Below are 6944 nucleotides of genomic sequence, written 5' to 3' on the forward strand. Positions count from 1 at the left end.
TTCATTTCTGGGTCTTCAATTCTATTCCATTGATCTACCTGTCTGTCGCTGTACCAGTACCATGCAGTTGTTTTTTTTTTTGTTTTTTTTTTTTATCACAATTGCTCTGTAGTACAGTTTTAGGTCAGCCATAGTGATTCCCCCAGAATTTCTTTTATCATTGAATAGAGTTTTTGCTGTCCTAAATTTTTTTGTTATTCCAGATGAATTTGCAAATTGCCCTTCATAGCAATATTCTTAAAAACACCTTTGTAGTGTGACTATCATCACAGATTCATTCAACTGCAGTTTTAAATTAGAGAACTATCAAAGAAATGCTCCTCCACCAAAAAAAAAATAGAAAAGTAACTAAAATTGTATTAGATATATAAAAATTGTTTATGAAAATGACTTAACTATGGCACAGAGGCAAATGGTCCACCCCAAAGTTCTCATCAACAATTTTGCCTATACATGAGCTGAATTAATACAAGAAGAAATAAGCTAAAGTGGTGAGAAAAAAAGCCCACACAAGTCCTCTACCTTACAAAAAGAACTATGGGCAACTAAGGAACAGTAAGATCAGGAGAAATAATATTCCCCAGAGAAGAACACACCAGTTGGTTATCCAGTACCAAATGCCAGCACTGAAAACATATATACAAGTAACACTGTACAGTTTGATGATCTTGTATTTAGTAATATATATGAATATAGATACACATATAAATGTGCTGTAACAATTAATGACTAAAGAGTCCATGTGTTGAAAGAGAGCATGGAGGGGTAGATTGGGAGGATTTAGAGGTAGGGAAAAGTGGGGAGAAATGATGTAATTACATTATAATCTCAAAAAGTTTAACAAGGTTAAGAGAAGTAAATGTTTTCAATGCCTATTTCAACCCTGTGTGTTACTTACCACAACCTTTTTTTTGAGAAGAAACTACAAACCATATTTTTAATTGGCATAAAGTGAGAAAATGTATATTTGGAGTAAATAAAGTTCTGTACAATATAACTAAGAGACTAATGTTTTCTTTGTATTATGAGAAAGAAAGGAACATATTGGCACATTATGAGTTGCGTCCGGCTTACTGGAGTTGGCAGTTTCATTTTTCGTGGTAAAGAGGGATATGTTTGAATTATATATCAAAACTTAATTTTCATGTATCTCTAACCTGGAGAATTCATATCTTGGAATTTCACACATAGGTCATTTCCCCAAGTTAAATGATATTTGTAGTGATAGATGTGTCACAGGATGATTGCCTTGTCAAAATCTGGGACACCTTTAATAATTCCTCTTTTAGCTTTTGGTGGTGAACATGAATGGAAAGGGATACTCTCTACCCACCCAAACTTTGTACTAATAAGAGAAATTCTTCAAGATTTAGTGTAGCTGAAATACAATACATTGCTGTTCTGACATAAGAAAGTGATGATGATTTAAATATATTATTAGCCATGCACAGTTAAGTACAAAATAATCCTGCATTCATGATGACCACAGGAGTGGACATAGTTAGCTGAGGTAGGGTAGAGGAGGCCTACTAACACTGAGATAGCTACTCCTTCATTTTAACATTGCTCATGAATTTACTATTCATTCAAATATTTTAAAAGTGACAAATTGGATAATACAGACAAATGGAATGTTATAATCATAGCAGGACAGAAATCATGGTAGAATGACTAGAAATATCTTGAGTCAGGCCTCCAGGAGACAGAAGTAATGACCGTATCTCTTGGCTTGTTCTCTTTCAGTCCCTCAGTAAGGACTTGAAATTCTAATTCCATACTTTCCAATATATTGCATCCTATGATATCGGCTGCAATGATCTTTAAAATGCATGCCACACCAATTATAAAGACAAAGTAAGAGACATTATTTTCTTTTGTGTCAACTTAATACATTAAGATATTTTTCAGATACATTTTGGTTACAGCCGTTGTAAGAGAATAAGAGTTAAATAATTTTCATATTTGGAAAAATTTGAAAGCTTTTTCTTGATTGTGAGCTTTTGCATACATCTGCACACATGGGCACACACACACACACACACACACACACACACACACACACACACACTTGAACAACTCAACTCTCAACTTCTCTGTTCCATGTCTTCTTTTTTGTGAGCTTACTTTTCCTTAAAGCCATCCATTTCCTGCTTTCCATAGGGAAAATAAATCAGTCTTTTTCTGTGTAGCCATTGTTGTCAGCTTGTCACAATTATGATTATCTATAACTATAATTTTGAGAAGCAAAACACCTGTATCCAGCTTGTTTTCCTGCTATTTCTTGGTTTCAAGTATTGGTCATATTCTTCATCATAACTTTGTGTGTGAATATGGGGGATTCCTGTGTGTGTGTGTGCTATATATGCATAGCAGGATAATGTATGGGTGTACATATGTGTACATGGGGGTTGGGTATGTTTGAGGGAGTTCCTGGTGATATGTGTGTGTTTGTTGCTATGCAGGGTGAGTGTATATATATACCATGTTGAGGTTTTGGAGTTTAGAGAAAAACCATGGGTTTCAGCCTTTGCCTTTTACCTTGATTAAAACAGCATCTTGTTTTGCTGCAGCATGTACCAAGTAGCTGACCTGTGAGTATCCATGGATTTTTGTCTCTGCCTTCCATCTCTCTGAAGGAATATGGGGAACCCAGGTCCTCATGCTTGCAAACATAAGCAAGGTATAGTGAAACTATACAACTAGATCAGTGCATGGATAGGAAGAACAGATCACTGGGCAAACTGCTGAGCTTCCTCAGAGAGTAGAGAATAACAGCTTGGTGGGGAAAGTCTCACCAGGTTTGTCAGGGCAGGTAGCTATGAGAGGTGGAATTGGTGGTCAGAATCGTTTGGAGACTGATACAGGCAGGTTGGGTTAATCAGGAACTAGATACATTTTGCCACTAGGGTACAGAGAAGGGAAGCGGTTACATTCCTTACAAATAGAAACTCGCCTTAGAGTAGCAGTTCTCAATCTGTAGGCTGCAATCCCTTTAGGGGTCTTTTCACAGGTGTGAGTCACCTAAGACCATCTTCATATCAGATATTTACATTATGATTCATACATAACAGCAGCAAAACAACAGATAGGAAGTAGCAACAAAGGTAATCTTAACATCAATGCAACCCAACGAGAGGAAAGGATTTACATATATATTATTATATTTGACACTACAAATATGAAAAAATAGTCCTTCGTTACTGACGGCTTGAAATCCCTTCAGGTCAATGAACAGTTACTGAAATGGAATGTCCATCATTTGTTGCTGACATGCCTGAGATCCTAAAAGTAAAGAACTACTGGTGTAGTGTGCTCACTTCTGAGGAATCTGCTCCTGTCTTGTTGGAGCAAAACAGGGACTTGCTTTTAAAAATGAAATTCCTCAAAGGACTTAAATGTCAACATCTTTAGTCATCATGGAGCTGTAAATCAAAACAACTGTGAGATTTCATCTTACAACCCTCAGAATGGCTAAGATCAAAAACTCGAGTGACAGCTCATGTTGTAGGGATGTAGAGCAGGGGGACATGCCTCCATTGCTGTAGGGAGTACAAAATTGATACAACCACTTTGGAAATCAATGTGGTAGTTTCTCAGAGAAGTATGAATCAATCTACCTAAGACCCAGCCATACCACTGCTGGGCATATACCCAAAGGCTGCTCCACCATGTCACAAGGATATTTGTTCAACTATGTTCATACCAACTTTATTCATAATAGCCAGAAACTGGTAAAAACCTAGATATCCCTCAACTGAAAATTGTATAAAGAGTATCATTTACATAATAGAGTATTACTCAGCTATCAAAAGCACGAAGTTTTCAGGTAAATGGATGTGGCTAGAAAAGATTATACTGAATAAGGTAACCCAGACCAAGAAAGACACATGGTATGTACTCACTTATAAGTGGATATTAGTTTGCTTTTTTCTATTTTTTTTATTATTTTCTTTATTACATTTCAAATACTATCCCGAAAGTTCCCTATACCCTCCCCCCACCCCTGCTCCCCTACCCACCCACTCCCACTTCTTGGCCCTGGCATTCCCCTGGGCTGGTTCATATAAAGTTTGCAAGACCAAGCAGCCTCACTTGCTAATGATGGCCAATTAGGCCATCTTCTGCTACATGTGCAGCTAGAGACACGAGCTCAGGGGATACTGGTTAGTTCATATTGTTGTTCCACCTACAGTTTTGTAGCCCCCTTCAGCTCCTTGGATACTTTCTCTAGCTCCTCCATTGGGGGCCCTGAGTTCCATCCAATAGCTGACTGTGAGCATCCACTTCTGAGTTTGCCAGGCACTGGCATAGCCTCACAAGAGGCCACTATATCAGGGTACCTTCAGCAGAATCTTGCTGGCATGTGCAATAGTATCTGAGTTTGTTGGCTGTTGATGGGATAGATCCCCGGATGTGGTAGTCTCTGGGTAGCTCATCCTTTCATCTTAGCTCTAAATTTTGTCTCTGTACCTATATCCTTTCATGGGTATTTTGTTCCTTATTCTAAGGAGGAATGAAGTATCCACACAATAGTCTTCCTTCTTGATTTTCTTGTGTTTTTCAAAATGTATCTTGGGTATTCTAAGTTTCTAGGCTAATATCCGCTTATCAGTGAGTGCATATCTAGTGACTTCTTTTGTGATTGGGTTACCTCACTAAGAATGATATCCTCCAGATACATCCATTTTCCCAAGAATTTCATACATTTATTGATTTTAATAGCTGAGCAGTACTCCATTGTGTAAAGGTTCCTCATTTTTGGTTTTTCAAGACAGGGTTTCTCTGTATAGCCCTGGCTGTCCTGGATCTCAGTTTGTTGACCAGGCTGGCCTCGAACTCAGAAATCTGCCTGTTTCTGCCTCCCAAGTGCTGGGATGAAAGGCATGTGCCACCACGCCCGGCTGGATATTAGTTTTAAAGTAAAGGTTAACCATGCTAATATCCACAGACAGATCCAAAGAAAGCTAAGTATCATGGAATGCTCAAGGAGACACACAAATCTTACTAAGAAGGTGTGGTGCCTGGAATGTGCTTGGCACAAAACAATGGTACTGTTAGATGTGTGGTCTTGTGGAAGGAAGTGTATCAATATGGGTGTGGGATTTAAAACCCTTCCCACTGAAGAATAGTCAGTTATTTTCCTGGGTACAGTTGGATCAAGATGTTGAAATCTCAGCTCCTCCTACACATACTTGCCTGGAAGCTTCCATGCTCTCACTGTGATGATAATGGACTGAACCTCTGAACCAGTAAGCCAGCCCCTATTAAATGTTGTGCTTTATAAGAGTTGCCTCAGCCATGGTGACACTTTGCAGCAATGGAAACTCTAACTATGACAGGGTCTGGTGTATTTCTATGACAGGTTTGACCATATTTTCATTTGAGTTAAAGTGGATTTGAGGACTTTGGATTTGAAAACTACTGGAATGCTTAATGGGACTTAATGGACCATCCTAGGAGGAATACAAAAGTCATTTGTGATGATGTTGATTTTAATTGTGCAGACCTTGCTCTAGAAGTTTCAAAGGAGAGGAATTTTAGTATGTTGCCTAGAGATCACTTCTATGATGTTTTGGTGAACAATGTGACTCCCTTTTGCCCTTTTCCGGAGAGTCTGTCTGAGGCTAAGGTGGAGAGATTCAGATTGGTTGCCTTGAGAAAGGAGAACTCTAAAAAGCCTAGCATGGACTCTGCCCTGTGGCTCACTTTTCTGATGAACATTTTGATCAAGCACAGCAAACTGAGAAAGAAAAATATAAAATATATGGTTCTAGTAATAAAGGTGCACCAGGAAATGTGTCCCTTTGGACATGGGTTTGAGACCTTTCTCCTAGCTCTCTGTGGCCTTCAGGTCAAGAGGAAGAACTCTCTGCTCCTCCTGCTCCATGCTTGACTGGATCCTGGCGTGCTTCTTCCTTGATGAAAATGAATTGAACCTCTGCAACTGTAAGTCAGATCCAATTAAGTATTTACCTTTATAAGAGTTGCCTTGATCATGGTGTCCCTTCACAGCAGAGAAACCCAAATTATGACAGGAGTGGAAATAGAATTGTGGGTGGATAAGGGGAGGGAACTAGCCAAAAGTGAGGGTGAGGTGAGAGTGGGAATAGGAGGAATTAGGTATGGGGAGGACATTGAGAGGGAGTACTCCCTTATCCCAGGTCTCAAATGAAGAAGTCTCTGAAGGAAGGGAGGAGTTAGAGATCTAAAAATAAAACAGTTTCTGTGTTAAAGAATGGAGACTACAATCCAAAGGGCATTTGGACCCCATATATTTTACTTTAGTTGCTGCAGTCATGAAGTTAATTATAATATGTTCAGCAATAATCACAATTTTCTGTGTCCTTCTCTAAGAACAAAGTAGACCAGAATAAAGCAAACTCACTAAAGAAAGGACTGAGTAATTGATTACTAAATTGGAGGTCATAGAGCAAAATAAAGATTCTTCAGAAGATTCCACTCTGTGACCTACATTAACAGCAAAAACCATAATTACAGATGATAAAAATTCACAAAGGCTTGAGGAATTAGAGTGGCCACACAGAAAGAGGAAATATACTGATTAAAACTACAGATTCTATTTATGAAGTCACCTTAGAGCAATGTCATACAATAGCTTATGTGTTTTACTATGTTGAGTTTGAAATTTTAAAGTATGTACATATGGTAGTGCATCATACAATTGATGCATGTTCAAAATTCCAAGGGGTTTCTGCCTTGAGTTCTAAAAGGAATGCTTCTGAGACTGCACATTTATTAGAGATGGTGGCTATCTTAGAGATGCCTTTGCAGATTAAACGAATGATGCTCAGCCATATGTATCCAATAGAATGTATATGTGTATGTATGTGTCTGTGTATATGTACATATTATGTCACAGTATATGTTATACATATATCTTACAATCCTACAGGTCAAGCAATTATAGAGAGATCTAACAGGAT

This window comes from Mus pahari, unplaced genomic scaffold (assembly GCF_900095145.1).
Source record: "Mus pahari unplaced genomic scaffold, PAHARI_EIJ_v1.1 scaffold_8897_1, whole genome shotgun sequence".
In the NCBI taxonomy this organism is placed as follows: domain Eukaryota; kingdom Metazoa; phylum Chordata; class Mammalia; order Rodentia; family Muridae; genus Mus; species Mus pahari.